Source organism: Trachypithecus francoisi, unplaced genomic scaffold (genome assembly GCF_009764315.1).
Source record: "Trachypithecus francoisi isolate TF-2019V2 unplaced genomic scaffold, Tfra_2.0 Lachesis_group0, whole genome shotgun sequence".
Taxonomy (NCBI): Eukaryota; Metazoa; Chordata; class Mammalia; order Primates; family Cercopithecidae; genus Trachypithecus; species Trachypithecus francoisi.
This window is the reverse complement of record NW_022681453.1, coordinates 7,796,213-7,815,436: the sequence shown is the minus strand read 5'-3', so window position 1 is coordinate 7,815,436 and position 19,224 is coordinate 7,796,213. Positions and strand designations below refer to the sequence as shown.

The following is a 19,224-nucleotide window of genomic DNA, read 5'->3' as shown; positions in this document are numbered from 1 at the left end:
ACGCCGGCGCACCGTGCGGCCGGGGCGGGGAGGCGCCCAAGCTCCGGCTCTATGACAGCGCATATGGCAGTCTGGAAAGCGTGGGCCTCGGTCATTGGGCACGAGCGGTCACGTGACAGTGGGTTCCTCCGGGCGTGCGCTGGTGGTTGAGTGATGTAATCACGCGGGGTCTGAGGTCTCCGTGGGTGTAGGTTTCGTCGTTGTGCTGATGACAGGCAGTGCCCGAACTCTAGGCTGGGAATTGTGCCAAGCTGCCGCTTTCGTGGCTGACCAGAAAAGGGTAGAAGGATTGAAGTGTACGAAGTTTTTGAATCAGGAGGCAAGGTCGCCTTGTGCCCCCAAAAGGGTAGAAAAAGGCCTGGCTAACTGGAGAATCGCGTCGAATTAAGCTGCTCAAGGGGTGCTAGGTTTGTCTGCAGTCGGTTTATCCCTCCTGGTGGAAGACGCCTAGGGAAACTTGGTAACCAACTCTAATTACGTTGGTGGTTGGATGACTCGTTACATCCTCTATATTTATGTTGCAATAAAACGTCTTGTGGCTAGGCGCGGTGGCTCACGCCTGTAATCTCACCACTTTAGGAGGCTGAGGCGGGCGGATCACCTGAGATCGGGAGTTCGAGATCAGCCTGACCAACATGGAGAAACCCCTTCTCCACTAAGAGACGCACAGGAATTTGAGAAGCTGATATTTTTTTTCTGCTCTCTCACCTCTGGCGGAAAGATGATGATGATGATTATTATTATTATTTTATTATTTTTGAGACGGAGTCTCACACTGTCGCCCGGGCTGGGGTGCCGTAGAGCGGTCTTGGCTCGCTGCAGCCTCCACCTCCTGGGTTCAAGCGATTCTCCTGCCTCAGCCTCCCGAGTAGCTGGGGCTGCAGGCGCGTGCCACCACGCCGAGCTAATTTTTTGTATTTTTAGTAGAGATGGGGTTTCACCGTGTTGGCCAGGATGGTCTTAATCTCTTGATTTCGTGATCCACCCGCCTTGGCCTCCCAAAGTGCTGGGATTACAAGCGTGATGGCAGGTCAGGCGTGGTGGCTCACGCCTGTAATCCCAGCACTTTGGGAGGCCCAGGCGGGCAGATCACTTGAGGTCAGGGGTTCGAGACCAGCCTGGCCAATATGGTGAAACCCCGTCTCTACTAAAAATACAAAAATCAGCCGGGCGTGGTGGCTCACGCCTGTAGTCCCAGATAGTAGGGAGGCTGGGGCTGGAGAATCGCTTGAACCGGGAGGTGGAGGTTGCAGTGAGCCGAGATCCTGTGGTTGCACTCCAGTCTGGGCGTCAAAGAAAAGAAATGTCATTTAAGTCCAGTCAGGATTCAGCCAAAACAACCATGAGTGGGATTTAGGTTGTGCTGGATTCAAACCCTGGCTCTAACAGTAGTTGTGCCTTGAACAAATTACTTAACCTAAGCCTCCATTTTGATGAAAATAGAGTTCCTAACATCTACTTCAGAGAGTTGTGGGAGTTAAAGGAAGCAGCCAATAAAGCCATGCACAATCAGTAGGTGTTTTTTTCTCCCCCACAAAAAGAAATATTTGATGAGTTTGTATGTCTTGTGTTTGATTTTTCCCCTTCTTTAATCTGAAATAATTATAGATTCACAGGAAATTGCAAATATAGCAGAGTCCCATGTACCCTTACCCACCTTCCTCTGATCATAGCCTCAATACAGTACAATATTAAAACCAGGAAACTGACATCTGTAAAATATTGTTAACCAGACCACAGGCTTTATTCCAATTTCACCAGTTTTTACATGCACTAGCTTGTGTGTGTGTGTATGTGTGTGTGTGTGTATGTGTGTTTGTCCCCTGTGTCACCCTTTCATAGTGCTATCCCTTATAGTACTTACTACACATCGTTAGTTGCACCAGTCCACTGTCCTCCTCCCTGTTCTTTGGCAATCACTAATTTGTTCTCCACAGCTATACTTATGTCATTTCAAGAATATTATAAAAATTGAATAATATAGTATGCAACTTTGGGGATCAAAATTGAATCGTATAGTATGCAACTTTGTTTTTCATCCACCAAAATGTCCTTGAGATCCATTTAAGATGGTAATATATCAGTATCAATGTTTGTCCATCTTTTTTTAAAAAATCACAGAGTAGTAGTGCATTGTATTGATATCAAATCAGTTTTTTTTTTTCTCTTTTGAGATGGAGTTTCGCTCTGTCACCCAGGCTGGAGTGCAATGGTGTGATCTCGGTTCACTGCAACCTCTGCCTCCCGGGTTCAAGCGATTCTCCTGCCTCAGCCTCCCGAGTAGCTGGGACTACAGGTGTGTGCTACGGTGTCCGGCCACATCAGTTTTTAAATAAGGAATCTTCTTGCAAATAATTGATTTCTCCCTACATATAAGAGTGATTCTCCCTTTAGTGGTTAAATGATCTTCCTATCAAATGTTAAATCTTTACATCGTGGCTCACGCCTGTAATCCCAGCACTTTGGGAGGCTGAGGCGGGCGGATCACGAGGTCAGGAGATGGAGACCACCCTGGCGAACACGGTGAAACCCCGTCTCTACTAAAAATACAAAAAATTGGCCGGGCGTGGTGGCGGCGCCTGTAGTCCCAGTTACTCGGGAGGCTGAGGCAGGAGAATGGCGGGAACCCGGGAGGCGGAGCTTGCAGTGAGCTGAGATCGCGCCACTGCACTCCAGCCTGGGTAGCAGAGCGAGACTCCGTCTCAAAAAAAAAAAAAAAAAAAGTCTTTACATCTATGCAGTCAAGATTTACAAACAATAGGAAAAATTACTGGAGCCAACTATCAGGAAAAGTGTTTTTCATGTTACCCCAATTCAATATGCATGCATTATTAAAGTGATAAGGTTGGCCGGGGCAGTGGCTCATGCCTGTAATCTCAACACTTTGGGAGGCCAAGGCAGGTGGATCACTTAAGGTCAGGAGTTCGAGACCAGCGTGGCCAAGATGGTGAAACCCTGTCTCTACTAAAAATACAAAAATTAACTGGGTGTGGTGGTGCATGCCTGTAATCCCATCTACTTGAGAGGCTGAGGTAGGAGAATCGCTTGAACTTCGGAGGTGGTGGTTGCAGTGAGCCAAGATTGTGCCACTGCACTCCAGTCTGGGCAAGACAGTGAGACTGTCTCAAAATAATAATAATAATAATAATAAAATAACAAGGCTGGGTGAGGTGGCTTATGCCTGTAACCTCAGCACTTTGGGAGACTGAGAGGGGCGGATCACCTGAGGCCAGGAGTTCAAGACCAGCCTAACCAACATGGAGAAACCCCGTCTCTACTAAAAATACAAAATTAGCCAGGCGTGGTGGCACATGCTTTTAATCCCAGCTACTCAGGAGGCTGAGGCAGGAGAACCGCTTGAACCTGGGAGGCGGAGCTTGCGGAGGGCCGAGATCATGCCCTTGCACTCCAGCCTGGGCAACAGGAGCGAAACTGTCTCAAAAAATAGAAAAGAAATAAAATAAAATAGCAAAATGATAGGGGAGAAAACAACCTTAGGGAATAATTAGCACTATTTGTAAGGTATAGAAAACACATTACCTATAAACAGTTTTATATATAATGTATATAATATCTATTTTTCCAATGGATAACGGTAATTAAATGCTAAAAACAAAAACCAGAACTCTTTAATTAAAAGTAATATACCAAATTTTACACCATTTAAGAAATGAAACATGTTATTGCTGGTATTTCAGTCCAGTCAAGCTTTTAAAGGAAAAATACCACAGACTTGGTGGCTTTTTTTTTTTTTTTTTTGAGACAGAGTCTCCTTCTGTCACCCAGGCTGCAGTGCAGTGGCGCAATCTTGACTCACTGCAACCTCCGCCTCACGGGTTCAAGCGATTCTTCTGCCTCAGCCTTCTGAGTAGCTGGGATAACAGGCACGCGCAACCACGCCTGGCTAATTTTTGTATTTTTAGTAGAGACAGGCTTTCACCATGTTGGTCAGGCTGGTCTCAAACTCCTGAACTCGTGATCCACCTGTCTTGGCCTCTCAAAGTGCTCGGATTACAGGTGTGAGCCACTGCGCCTGGCCTTGGTGGCTTTTAAATAACAAATTTATTTCTCACACTTCTGGAGGTTAAGTCCAAAATCAAGGCTCTAGGAAATTCAGTACTGGTGTGGTCTTCCTTCCTGGTTCCTAGATGGCCATCTTTTTTGCCGCCTTCTCGAGGTGTCCTCACATGACAGAAGGGGTGAGGGAGCTCTCCAGGGTCTCTTTTACAAGGGCACTAATCTCCTTTATAAAGGCTCTACCCTATGACTTAATTTCCCAAAGGCCCTACCTCCAGATGCTGTCACATGGGGGATTAGGTTTTAACACATGAATTTTGGGGGACAGAAACATTCAATCTATTACATTCTGCTCCTGGACCCCCACCCCCCAACTCATGTCCTTCTTACATACAAAACACTTTCATTCCATCCCAGTAGTCCAAAAAGTCTTAATTTGTTTCAGCATAAACTTCAAAGGCTAAATCCAAAGTCTCATCTAAATCACATCTAAATCAGATCTGGGTGAGACTCAAGGTACAATCCATCTTGACGCAGATTCCTCTCCAGCTGTGAACCCATAAAACCAAATACGCTATGTGCTTCCAAAATACAGTGGTTGGACAGGCAGAGGATAGACATTCCTGTTCTGTTAGGGAGAAAGAAGAAGGAAGAAAGGGGCAACAGGTCCCAAGTAAGTTCACACTGTAAGGCCAACTACATGAGATCTTAAGGCTTGAGAATAATCCTCTTTGACTTGATATGCTTCCTTCTAAGCCCCCTGGGATGAAGGTCCCACCTTCTGTACCCACTGGTAAGAGTTCCTGCTCTTACAGCTCTACCAAGCAGGAATCTCACTGCCAGGGCTATGCTAGGCAACCCTGCTGCAAAGGCTCTCATAGGTCTCATAGACTACAGATGCACACCACCATGCTCTGCTAATTTTTTGTATTTTTAGTAGAGATGGGGTTTCACCATGTTGGCCAGGCTGGTCTCGAACTCCTGACCTCAGGTGATCCGCAGGCCTCGGCCTCCCAAACTGCTGGGATTATAGGCATGAGCCACTGCATCAGGCCTGGGAGATGTTTTTCTTAATGTGACACTATATACACAATGTCCTGTGCCTTGCTTTTTCATTTTCCTTAAACATGTATCAGAAATCTCTTTCGATACTACAACCTACAGAACCATTTCTTTTAACAAGACTTTATAGTATTCAATTATAAGGGTGTGTCATCTATTTAATCAGCCTCCTATTATTTCTAGTGTTTCATCGTAAACAGTGCTGAATATATTTGTGGGTAGTTGTCATTGTTGTTGTTTGAGACGGGCTCTTACTGTTACTCAGGCTGGAGTGCAGTGATGCACTCTATGGCTCACTATGGCCTCAACCTCCCTGGGCTCAGGTGATCCTCCCCCTTTTGGCTTAACAATTCTGTCTTTAAATCATTTCTCTCTTCTTGCATTTTACTATAAGCAGTCAGGAGGAGCTAAGCCACATCTTCAACACTGCTTAGAAATGGCTTCAGCTGGCTGGGTGCGGTGGCTCACGCCTGTAATCCCAGCACTTTGGGAGGCCAAGGTGGGCAGATCACCTGAAGTCAGGAGTTTGAGACCAACCTGGGCAACATGGTATAACCATGTCTTTACTAAAAATACAAAAATTTACCTGGGCATGGTGGTGGGTGCCTATAATCCCAGCTACTCAGGAGGCTGAGGCAGGAGAATTGCTTTAACCTGGGAGGCAGAGGTTGCAGGGAGCCGAGATCACACCATTGACTCCAGCGTGGGCAACAAGACTGAGACTGTCTCAAAAAAAAAAGAAGAAAGAAGAAAGAAAAGGAAAGAAAGAAAGAAAGAAAGAAAGAAAGAAAGAAAGAAAGAAAGAAAGAAAGAAAGAGAAAGAAAGAAAGAAAGAGAAAGAAACAATTGTAGATGTATTTTAAAACCACCAGCCTGGGAATGAGTGAACCATTTCAATTAATCTGAAGATAAAAATCATTCTCTAGTTCAGGGAAGTTTTATTCTATTATCTTAGCAATTATATGTAATAATGTATCTGGAGGTTTGGTTTGCTTTGATTTGATTTGATTGAGGCAGGTTCTCCCTCTGTCACCTAGTCTGGAATGCAGTGGCATGATCACGGCTTACTACAACCTCAACCTTCCAGGCTCAAGCAATCCCCTACCTCAGCCTCCCAAGTAGCTGGTACTACTGGCATGCGCCACTATGCCCAGCTAATTATTTTATTTCCCTGTAGAGATGGAGTCTCCATATATTGCCTCTGGTGGTCTTGAACTCCTGGACTGAGGCAATCCTCCCCCATCGGCCTCCAAATGTGCTGGGATTACAGGTGTAAGCTACCGCATCTGGTCTCTGCAGATTTTTTAAGGTTTTTTCTTTTTTCTTTTTTGAGACCAAGTCTTACTCTGTCACCCAGGCTGGAGTGCAGTAATACAGTGACATGATCTCAGCTCGTTGCAACCTCCGCCTCCCAGGTCCAAGTGATTTTCCCACCTCAGCCTCCTGAGTAGCTGGGACTACAGGTGTGCACCACCAGACCCAGATAATTTTTGTATTTTTAGTAGAGATGGGGGGCCAGGATTGGGGGGGGTCTCACCATGTTGGCCAAGGTGGTCTCAAACTCCTGACCTCAGGTGATCCGCCCAACTCGGCCTCCCAAAGTGCTAGGATTACAGGCGTGAGCCACCATGACTGGTCCCCTTCCCTTGAATTTATACATGACTGACCAACAGAATGCAGCTGAGATGATGCTGGGTTAATTTCCAGGCCCAGGTCTTAAGAAACTGGAAGTTTTCACTTTCTTTCTCTTGAGATACTCACTCCTGGAACTGAGTCCCATGAACTAAGGGAAAGACTATGTGGAAAGAAACTAAGACCTAAAACCTGCAGCTTGCAGCACTGAGTGAGCTCCCAATCAACAGCCCCAAATTGCCAGCAATGTGTGTGAGCTATCTTGGAAGAGAATCCTCCAGCCCCAAGTTGAGCTGCCCCTGCTAATGCTAAATGAAGAGTAGAGACAAGTATTCATTGCTAAGCCATGCCCAAATTGCTATTGTCTTCTTAGAAGACTTAGTGGTAGTATCTTTCCAACACAAACTAGAACATTTCTCTACAAACCTGGGAACCCACCCCCACCAGGCTCTCAGTGTCCCTCAGCAAATGTGGAACAAATGTCACTATCACTATAAAAACAAAACTGATACTGCATGGGACCTTCAGCCCATACTGTCATGAATAACTGTTTTTGTTTTTGTTTTTTGCATTTTCAACTCCCCTTACTCACTTCAGTTAATGTCATTTCCCCTTTTCTTTGGAATACTGGTGTTCCCTGATTGATGTGTCTTGGGGAAGCTGGTGAAACTGCCAAATATAAAACCCTTCTGGTGGTAGCCATGATCCTTTCTTGCTTTTTTTTTTTCTTATCCCTTTATAGGTATCCTGTGTTTTCCAGTTGAATGCTTGTGAAAATTCACTTTATCCTTGAAGTTCAGAATTTTCATCAGGATGTATGAAGGTATGTATTGTATAATATATATGTTTTTCTATTAATCTTGTTCAACATTTATTAGGTCTTTTTGAACAAAGTTTCAAATCTTTCTTGATTTTAGAGATATTTTCCTTAATAATACCTTTGATTTTTCATTTTTTCCTCTTCATTAACTCCCCTTAAAAGTCCTAGTAAACATATTTTGTTTACTGGATTTACCCCTTAAGCTTTCTCTCATAATTTTCCATTTTCTTTTTGCTTTATATTCTTAGAAACTTCCAAACTAGGTCCTTCAGAAACAAATTGAAATTGCACAGTTAAAATTTCTGCATTTCAAAACACATAAGAGTTTTATCTCAAAAAACAAACAACTATAAAAAAGCAAATATGCATGGGGATTGGCGGTCATGGAGGCTTGAATTTAAAATGGCGGATTATTGGCCTGGCGCAGTGGCTCAAGCCTGTAATCCCAGCACTTTGGGAGGCCGAGACGGGCGGATCACGAGGTCAGGAAATCGAGACCATCCTGGCTAACATGGTGAAACCCCGTCTCTACTAAAAACTACAAAAAAAAAAAAAAAAACTAGCTGGGCGAGGTGGTGGGCACCTGTAGTCCCAGCTACTCGGGAGGCTGAGGCAGGAGAATGGCGTAAACCCGGGAGGTGGAGCTTGCAGTGAGCTGAGATCCAGCCACAGCACTCCAACCTGGGTGACAGAGCGAGACTCCGTCTCAAAATAAAATAAAATAAAATAAAATGGTGGATTATCAAAGGCTATTGAAGCTTGGTGACAGGTACATCGAGGGTTCATATGAGACCATTCTGTTTATTTTGTACATATTTAAAATTCTCCATACAGGAAAATGAGAACAAAAACAACAACAAAAACCTCAAAGCAGGTTGGGCACAGTGGCTCACGCCTGTAATCCCAGCATTTTGGGAGGGTGAAGTGGGTGGATCACCTTTGTCACGAGTTCGAGACCAGCCTGGCCAATATGGTGAAACCCCATCTCTACTAAAAATACAAAATTAGCTGGGCATGGTGGTGCATGCCTGTAAACTCAGGTACTTAGGGGGCTGAGGCAGGAGAATTATTGAACCCAGGAGGCGGAGGTTGCAGCAAGCCGAGATCACAGCATTGCATTCCAGCCTGGGCAACAAGAGCAATACTCCATCTCAAAAAATAAACAAATTGGTTAACCACCACTAATAATGCTGCTATTCAGTCTGTTTCAGAAACAAAACAAATCCGAAAGAGAGAATTTTACAGGAAGGATATTTATGGCCTCCCAGAATCAGTGGAAGGCCAGGACACTTGGCTTAGCAAAAACACAAAAATCAAGGTGACATATACATCAGGAATTACAGCAATAAACTTCAAGAACATTTTTCAAAAAACTACTCCACTGCCATGCCTGTGATGTCTTTGCTTCAAGGTTTTCTAGGCTGTATTACAAAAATTAATACCACCATCTAGTGGACCCTTCGTATACCTATGTCTGATTATGGATTTCTTCTCTGGTTTTCCAGTCATTTCATTAAGATGTGAATGATATCTTCTATATATTCCTCAGAATTTTAAAATTATTTATTTTTGAGGTGGGAATCAGGTTTATTGAGGTATAATTTATATCCAGTAAAATTGGCCCTTTTTAGTGTACAGTTCTATGAGTTTTTGTGTGTGTGTGTGTTTTGTTTGTTTGTTTTGTTTTTGAGACAGCCTTGCTCTGTCACCAGGATTGGAATACAGTGGCATGATCTTGGCTCACTACAATCTTTGCCTCCTGGGTTCAGGCGATTCTCCTGCCTCAGCCTCTTGAGTAGCTGAGATTACAGGCGCCTGCCACCTGACCTGGCAAATTTTGTATTTTTGGTGGAGACTGGGTTTCACCGTGTTAGCCACACTGGTCTCCAACTCCTGACCTCAGGTGATCCACCCGCCTTGGCCTCCCAAAGTGCTGGGATTACAGGTGTGATCCACGGCGCCTGACCTTTTGTTTTCTTTTGAGAGAGAGTCTCACTCTGTTGCCCATGCTGGAGTACAGTGATGTGATCTTGGCTCACTGCAACTTCCGTCTCCCAGGTTCAAGCAATTCTCATGCCCCAATCTCCTGAGTAGCTGAGACTACAGGTGCATGCCACCACACCTGGCTAATTTTTGTATTTTTAGTGGATATGGAGTTTCGCTGTGTTGGCCAGGCTGGTCTTGAACTCCTGACCTCAAGTGATCTGCCTGCCTTGGCCTCCCAAAGTGCTGGGATTACAGACATGAGCAACCATGCCCGGCCCTATGAGGTTTTTGGGTGTTTTTTGTTTGTTTTGTTTTTTTAATTTCCATAGATTTAAGCTAGGCAAGGTGGCTCACACCTGTAATCCCAGCACTTTGGGAGGCCGAGGCGGGCAGATCACTTGAGGTCAGGAGTTCTAGACCAGCCTGGCCAACATGATGAAACTCCATCTCTACTGAAAATATAAACATTAGCAGAGCATGGTGGCGCACACCTGTAATTCCAGTTACTCAAGAGGCTTAGGTGGGAGGATTGCTTGAACCCGGGAGGTGGAGGTTACAGTGAGCCAAGATTGCACCACTGTACTCACAGCTTGGGATACAGAGCAGGACTCAGTCTCAAAAAAAAAAAAAAAAAATTTTTTTTTCATAGATTTTTGGGGGAATGAGTGGTGTTTGGTTACGTGAGTAAGTTCTTTAGTGGTGATTTCTGAGATTATGGTGCACCCATCACCCAGTTCTATGAGTTTTAATAAATAGTTATAGAACCACCACCACAATCGAGATATGGAATAGGTCTGTCAGCTCCAAAAAGTACGTACCATTGTGCCCATCTGAAGTCAACCTCTCCACCCATTCCCCAACCTCTGGTAACCATTGATCTGTTTTCTCTTCCTATAGCTTTGCCTTTTCCAAAATATCATGTAAATGGAACCATACAAAGTGTACCTTTTGAGTGTGTCTTCTTTCAGTCAGCATAATGCATTGAGATTCATTGATATCGTTGTCCCACATCCCCACCTCCTTCTTTTTTTCTCCCCACTAATATTTCATTGTATGGATGTGCCAGAGTGTGTTTATCTACTGACCAGTTGAAGAACATTTGGATTGTTTCCCATTTTTTATGAGTAATTTCACTATAAACATTTGCATACAGGTTTTTGTGTAAACATATCTTTTCATCTCTCTTGGGCAAATACCTAGCAATAGGATTGTTAGGTCTTACTGATACCAGTGGGTTAGGGGAGGTCCCCAAATGCCAGTGGGGCTTCAACCCCAACCAGTCTCCAGGCTCTTGACACCTTCCCAAGAAGCAATTCAAGGATTAGTTGGAAGATAATGAAAGTGAAACCATCACTGCAAGATTATAACTGAGACAGTGAAAGAGGTCTGAGCTGACCAACTCTATCTTGCCTCTGACCATCAAGCCGTCCTAGTTCATTCCTGGGTGTGGGACAAACTAACTTTAGGAGGAACTTAGTTTATAGTTTGAGGCAGAGATGATAACAGCCTTTTCCCAAAACAAATCCCCTTCTTGCCTGGGGACTAAATTGCCTTTGTAGTACTAACATATTAGTCAAAATATTATAAATTATGGTTTAGGAGTCATGCATCTGGAGGCTACAAGATTCTGACACTCCCTAAATTGCTTCTGGGGATAAAAATCACTCTTAGAGGCTGGGTGTGGTGGCTCACACCTGTAATCCCAGCACTTTGGTAGGCTGAGGTGGGCAGATCACATGAGGTTGGGAGTTTGAGACCAACCTGACCAACATGGAGAAACCCCGTCTCTACTAAAAATACAAAATTAGCTGGGTGTGGTGGTACATGCCTGTAATCCCAGCTACTTGGGAGGCTGAGGCAGGAGAATCACTTGAACCCAAGAGGCTGAGATTGTGGTGAGCCGAGATGGTGCCACTACACTCCAGCCTGGGCAACAAGAGTGAAACTCTGTCTTAAAAAATAAATAAATAAATAAATAAAAGAAATAAAACTCTATTATAAAACCTAAGACCAGTGCTTGGGATATTTTGCAGACCCTGTCCTTGATGGATCAGCCGGCACCACCCAGATAGATAAATTGGCTCATCTGATCTTGTGGCCCCCATCCAGGAAGTGACTCAGTGCAAGAAGACAGCTTCGACTCCCTATGATTTCATCTCTGACCTGACCAATCAGCACTCTCAGCTCACTGGCTTCCCCCCACCCACCATTTTTGTTGTTGTTGTTTGTTTGTTTGTTTTTGAGACCGAGTCTCGTCCTGTCACCCAGGCTGGAGTGCAGTGGTGTGATCTCTGCTCACAGCAACCTCTGCCTCCCGGGTTCAAGTGATTCTCTTCCCCTAGCCTCCCGAGTAGCTGGGATTATAGGTGCATGCCTCCACACCTGGCTAATTTTTGCATTTTTAGTAGACACAGCGTTTCACCATTTTGGTCAGGCTGGTCTCAAACTTCTGACCTCGTGATCTACCTGCTTCGGCCTTCTGAAGTGCTGGGATTACAGGCGTGAGCCACTGCGCCCAGCCAATTTGTTCTTAAAAACTTAATGCTTAGGGAGACTGATTTGAGTAGTAATAAAACTCTGGTCTCCCACACAGCTGGCTCTGTGTGAATTATTCTTTTTCTATGGCAATTCCCATCTTGATAGATTGACTCTGTCTAGGCAGAGGGCAAGGTGAACCCACTGGGCAGTTATAAAAGTATGGAGGTTTATTGCAAAGAGAAAATTACACATTCAAGAAAGGGGAGTGTGAACATACTCAAGAGTCACACAGCCTGATTTGAGGTTTTTATCTTTGTGGATTTCTTTAACCAAGGAATGGAATATTCATAAAGAATCCTGGAAAAATGTGGAGATTTCTCAGAACTGTGGTGCCATTTTTTAACCAAATATGGGACTGTCATGGCACTGGTGTGTGTGTGATTTAGTATGTTAGTAAGTGTATAATTAGGTCCTAGGTGAAACCTAGGTCAAATCCAGCCCCATGTTATGTCCTGTCATTGTCAGCCTTAGCGAGTTTGGCCCACACCCTGGTTTTTAGAGTCTTTTTTTTTTCACTGCAAGCTCTGCCTCCCGGGTTCACGCCATTCTCCTGCCTCAGCCTCCCGAGTAGCTGGGACCACAGACGCCCACCACCTCGCCCGGCTAATTTTTTGTATTTTTTAGTAGAGACGGGATTTCACCGTGTTAGCCAGGATGGTCTCGATCTCCTGACCTCGTGATCCGCCCGTCTCGGCCTCCCAAAGTGCTGGGATTACAGGCTTGAGCCACCGCGCCCGGCCGGTTTTTAGAGTCTTATCAGCCTCTACCTTATGCAAATATTTTAACAGTTTTTTTCCTTGTTACGTGAAACTGCTGCCTGGAATTACTAAATTTTTCTGCAACCACCTTGTATTATTCCTGTCTCATTTTCCCCTCTCAGAGATGACTACTTTTTATTTTTCCAGATTGATGAGGGAGGAGGTCAATCTTACGTATTTACTTTCTGTTGAATGGGGCATTGGCCCTGCCTATCGAGGGTATGCAAATCTCTGCCTGCTTGGTCTGAGGGTCCCAAGGGTGGAGCATCAGGAGAGTCTGAATATGAGGCAGGGATTGGCTGCAATCTCTGTATGACCATTATTTTGGCATTGAACTACAGCAACCTAGAAGACACAGACTTTACAAGGAGGTTAAACAAACAAGGACCAAAGATTAGTAGTAATAAGATAGTTATTAAAGATCCTACGAAAGGTAGGAATTATGTCACACTTGGTAGGTATCCTTTGATGAAGTCACAGATGGTTCGAGTAGTGGAGCTATTGAAATTATGTAGCCAGGTAGCCTGTTGGTAAATATTTTGAATTTGTAGTTTAACTAATACTAGTTTAACTAGTTTAATATTAGTTTAATTTTTAGTTTAACTAATTGAGTTGTTAATATAAGAACAATAGGTGTGATTTATTATTGTGCAAACCCCTCCTTGTTCGGATAAAACCTCGTTTTTTGTTTTTTTTTGAGACGAAGTCTCACTCTGTCCCTCAGGTTGGAGTGCAATGGTGTGATCTCGGCTCACTGCAACCTCTGCCTCCTGGGTTCAAGCGATTCCCCTGCCTCAGCCTCCCCAGTAGCTGGGACTATAGGCGCCCACCATCATGCCTGGCTAATTTTTTGTATTTTAGTAGAGATGGGGTTTCACCATGTTGGTCATGGCTGGTCTGGAACTCCTAACCTTGTGATCTGCCCGCCTCAGCCTTCCGAAGTGCTGGGATTACAGGCGTGAGCCATCACACCCGGCCCAAAACCTCTTGTTTTTTTGACCATTAAATGGTTTATGCTCTGGCCCTGTTAGGGCCTCATACAACTGCTTAGCAATGAGCCCAAATCCTGGGATCCAAATTCTGTAAAATCCTGCCATATTCAGGAAAGTTCTGAGTTTTTTTTTGTTTGTTAAAGTTCTGTTTTTTAAGATAGTCTCTTTTTGTCTGATGGACAAGGTTCGGTATCTTGGGCTTAGGATGTACTCCAGATATTTTACTTTCAGCTTAGAAATCTGGGTTTTGGCTGGGCACGGTGGCTCGAGCCTGTAATCCCAGTACTTTGGGAGGCCGAGACGGGCAGATCACGAGGTCAGGAGATCGAGACCATCATCGCTAACATGGTGAAACCCTGTCTCTTCTAAAAAATAGAAAAAACTAGCCAGGGGAAGTGGCCGGCACCTGTAGTTCCAGCTACTCGGGAGGCTGAGGTAGGAGAATGGTGTAAACCCGGGAGGCGGAGCTTGCAGTGAGCCGAGATCCGGCATTGCACTCCAGCCTGGGCGACAGAGCAAGACCCCGTCTCAAAAAAAAAAAAAAAAAAAAAAAAAAAAAAAATCTGGGTCTTGAGGCTGGGCGCAGTCACCCACACCTGTAATTCGAGCACTTTGGGAGACCAACGCCTGCGGCTCACCCGAGGTCAGGAGTTTGAGACCAGCCTGGCCAATATGGTGAAACCCTGTGTCTACTAAAAATACGAAAAATTAGCCTGGTGGGGTCGTGTGTGCCTATAGTCCCAGGTACTCCAGAGGCTGAGGTAGGAGAATCGCTTGAACCAGGGCAAGGGAGGTTCCGCTGGGCCCAGATCACACCACTGCACTCCAGCCTTGGTGACACAGCGAGACTCTGTCTCAAAAAAAAAAAAAAAAAAAAAAAGAGGCCGGGAGTGGTGGCTCATGCCTGTAATCACAGCACTTTGGGAGGCCGGGGCTGGCGGATCACCTGAGGACGGGAGTTCAAGACCAGCTTGACCAACATGGTGATACCCTGTCTCTACTAAAAATGCAAAAAATTAACCGGGCATGATGGTGGGTGCCTGTAATCCCAGCTGCCTGGGAGGCTGAGGTAGGAGAATTGCTTGAGCCCAAGAGTCAGAGGTTGCAGTGAGCCGAGATCGTGCCACTGTACTCCAGCCTGGACGACAAAGTGAGACTCCGTATAAAAAAAAAAAAGGGAAGAAAAAGAAAATTTTCCCAGTGATGTTTGTCCCTTTTGAGATTGTTTGGTTAAGTATATTTTGAATGTTTAACAAACAATATAAAGGCTAGAACCAGTTAGCTTGGTTTGAATCTCAGTTCTGTGGTTTACTACCTATGTGGGCTCAGGCTAGTTAATGTATCTGTTTTCTCAATCATAAAAGGGTGACAAGAGTATAATAATATCTAGGCCAGGCACGGTGGCTCATGCCTGTAATCCCAGCACTTTGGGAGGTTGAGGAAGGTGGCTCGCCCAAGGTCAGGAGTTCGAGAATAGCTTGGCCAACATGGTGAAACCCTATCTCTACTAAAAATACAAAATTAGCTAGGCGTGGTGGTGCATGCCTGTAGTCCCAGCTATTCGGGAGGCCGAGGCAGGAAACTGCTTGAACCCCGGAGGGGGAGGTTGCAGTGAGCCGAGATCGCGCCGCTGCACTCCAGCCTGGACGCCAAAAGTGAAACTCCCTCTAAAAAGAAAAAAGAAAAGTATATCGCCCATTGTCCAGGAATCTTGTGAAGATTACTTTTTAAATTATTTATTATTATTATCATTATTATTTATTCATTTTTTTTGAGACGGAGTCTTGCTCTGCCGCCCAGGCTGGAGTGCAGTGGCCGGCTCTCAGCTCACTGCAAGCTCCGCCTCCCGGGTTCACGCCATTCTCCTGTCTCAGCCTCCCGAGTAGCTGGGACTACAGGCGCCCGCCTCGTCGCCCGGCTAGTTTTTTGTATTTTTTAGTAGAGACGGGGTTTCGCCGTATTAGCCAGGATGGTCTCGATCTCCTGACCTCGTGATCCGCCCGTCTCGGCCTCCCAAAGTGCTGGGATTACAGGCTTGAGCCACCGCGCCCGGCCTATTATTTATTTTTTTGAGATAGAGTCTCACTCTGTGGCCCAGAGTGGAGTGCAGTGGCACCATATCAGCTCACTTCAACTTCCGCCTCCTGGGTACAAGTGATTCTTATGCCTCAGCCTCCTAAGTAGCTGGGACTACAGGCATGCGCCACTATGCCTGGCTAATTTTTGTATTTTTAGTAGGATGGGTTTTCGCCATGTTGGCCAGGCTGGTCTCAAACTCCTGGCCTCAAGTGATCCGCCTGCCTTGGCGGTTGCAAAATGAAGATATTCTAATTCAATTATTCCTTATATGTTTATTAGTCAACATTCCATTATAAGGAAGAACTTTCTCTTCTCTCCATTTAATCTTTCATTTGTTTATATTGGCATAGACTGATATATTCCTAATTGATTCAGTGGATATAATGTTTACTATCATTGTCTATTTTGACATATTGTTTTTGATTTGGTCAGTAAAAGCTCTTTCAAGCTGACTTCTGTGTCCTTCTGACATGTCCCGATGATTCCTTGAGCACTTCCTTACTTCTGGTACAAAAAGTTGTTCCTAGTCATCTTATCTCTTTTTTGGTCCTGAAATCAGCCATTTCTCTAAGAAGCCCTGGTTTCTCTTGCTGGAGAATGGTATTTAGAAACCAGTATTTGGGTGCTGGCTTTGCTTATTGCTATTGGAGTGATACTGTTGTCAGCGTCTCTCTGTGGACAGAGACAAGTGAACAAATAAAAGCAGTAAAAGGAAGGCTGGGTGCGGTGGCTCATGCCTGTAATCCCAGCACTTTGGGAAGCAAAGGTAGACAGATCACTTGAGGTCAGGAGTTCAAGACCAGTCTGGCCAACACGGTAAAACCCCATCTCTACTAAAAATTAGCAAGGCATGGTGGCAGACACCTGTAATCCCAGCTACTCCGGAGGCTGAGGCAGGTGAATTGCTTGAACCCAGGAGGTAGAGGTGGCAGTGAGCCGAGATTGTGCCACTGCACCCCAGCCTGGGCAACAGAGTGAGACTCCATCTCAAAAACAAAAACAAAAAATGTAGAAGGTGGCAAGTATTAATGAAGAGGAAAGGGTTATGGGATCACAAGAGGAGGAGACATGTAACCCAAGACTTCAGAGTTGTGGGGAGGGAATATCAGAAATATTCCACACAGAAGATATTTATGTACAAAAGGCCCATGTCAAAAGAGAACATGTCATGTTTATGGAATTGAAGCAGTTTAACATGGCTAGAGAGTAGAGTGATGGGGGCAGTGGTAAGAGAGCAGGCTGCAAGGTAAACAAGAGCTAGTCACACCTCCAAGAGCCTAATAAGAAATGCTAGAAGTTTGGAGTTTTTCCTGAGAGCCATGGGGAGCCATAAAATGATCACATTATTTATAAATTATTATGATCATAATAAATAACCATTTATTTTAGAATGGTTGTCTTCAATTAAAAAAAAATTTGCTGGGCACAGTGGCTCATGCCTATAATCCGAACACTTTGGGAGGCCGAGGCGGGTGGATCACTTGAGGTCAGGAGTTCTAGACCAGCTTGGCCAACATGGCAAAGCCCTATCTCCACTAAAAATATAAAAACATTAGCCAGACATAGTGGTGCGCACATGTAATCCCAGCTACTCAGGAGGCTGAGGCAGGAGAATCGCTTAAACCCAGGAGGTGGAGGGTGCAGTGAGCCAAGTTTGTGCCATTGCATTCCAGCCTGGGTGACAAGAGCAAGATTCTGTCTCAAAAAAAGAAAAAAAAAAAAAATTAGCCAGGCATAGGGGTGTGCACCAGTAATCCCAGCTACTTGGGAGGCTGAGGTAGGAGAATGACTTGAACCCAGGAGGCAGATGTTGCAGTAAGCTGAGATTGTGCCACTGCACTCTAGCCTAGGCAACAGAGTGAGATTGTCTCAAAAACAAACAAACAAACAAACAAAAAAACCTCATATACTGCCCTAAAATAATTTTGCAAAACTGTGTACCTCCTTCCACATTTTAACAACTAATATTTTTCATAAGTTTACAAGTTAATTTTTTGTTAATGGGAGGTTGAAAATATTAAACATTTTGAAAGATGAAATAAGGTAACCATGGATTATGCCTGAAATACATATTTTATGACATGATACATACATACCAAATCTGAAATATTGTATGAAATTTCTATCTGTGGGTTTTAGCAACTGTATTTTGAAAAAATGTATTGGTCCTAGAAAGCATACAATTGCATTTAAAGGACACAACATCACTGTTCTATGTTGCCTAAGTTTTTTGAATTAAAGGCAACCTTGTCCCTTAACAAAAATATTTATATGAAAAGCATAGAAGGAAGACTTGGCTGGGCGCGGTGGCTCAAGCCTGTAATCCCAGCACTTTGGGAGGCCGAGACGGGCGGATCACGAGGTCAGGAGATCGAGACCATCCTGGCTAACACAGTGAAACCCTGTCTCTACTAAAAAAAAATACAAAAAACTAGCCAGGCGAGGTGGCGGGCGCCTGTAGTCCCAGCTACTCAGGAGCCTGAGGCAGGAGAATGCCGTGAACCCGGGAGGCGGAGCTTGCAGTGAGCTGAGATCCGGCCACCGCACTCCAGCCTGCCGCACTCCAGCCTGGGTGACAGAGCGAGACTCCGTCTCAAAAAAAAAAAAAAAAAAAGAAGGAAGACTTTGTAGGTTTAAGCTGCCTCAATGTATCATTAAAAGAGACTTCCACTCAGTGGACATGGATCTCCAGGAACAAAAACAAAGAAAAGGTTTCCAGACTTCTGCTTCTGTCAAAGAAGAGGTAACAGGGATTGGATTTACCCTCCTGCCTGAAACAAACAAAAAAACTCAGACAAAATATATGAAACAGGGCCAGGCGTGGTGGCTCATGCCTGTAATTCCAGCACTTTGGGAGGCTGAGGTGGGCAGATCACTTGAGGTCAAGAGATCGAGACCAGCCTGGCCAATATGGTGAAACGCAGTCTCTACCAGTAACACAAAAATTAGCTGAGTGTGGTGGCACACACCTGTAATCTCAGCTACTTGAGAGGCTGAGGCAGGAGAATTGCTTGAGCCCAGGAGGTGGAGGTTGCAGTAAGCCAAGATTGCACCATTGCACTTCAGCCTAGGCAACAAGAGTGAAACTCCATCTCAAACAAACAAACAAACAAAATCAATCATTGTAATTTAACACATTCAAAAACTGAAAAAAGAAAAACTATATAGTCATTTGAATAGCCACAGAAAAAGCATTTGACAGCATCCATTCTTGACCAAAACTTTCAGCAAAAGAGGAACAGAAGGAAACTTCCTCAACTTGACAAAGGGCATCTATGAAAACCCACAGGTTATTTGTGAAAGACTGAATGTTTTCTGAAGTGTCAACGAGTAGCCAAGC

General features: G+C 44.7%; 1 long non-coding RNA gene across 1 annotated transcript; it reads left to right on the top strand.

The window, feature by feature from the left end:
• The first annotated feature begins 1 nt into the window (after position 1).
• LOC117079522 lies at positions 2-11,680 on the top strand. Its single transcript, XR_004435489.1, has 3 exons — positions 2-460; positions 7,454-7,534; positions 11,551-11,680. It is a non-coding gene; the product is annotated as an uncharacterized LOC117079522 (long non-coding RNA).
• The last annotated feature ends 7,544 nt before the right edge of the window (positions 11,681-19,224 follow it).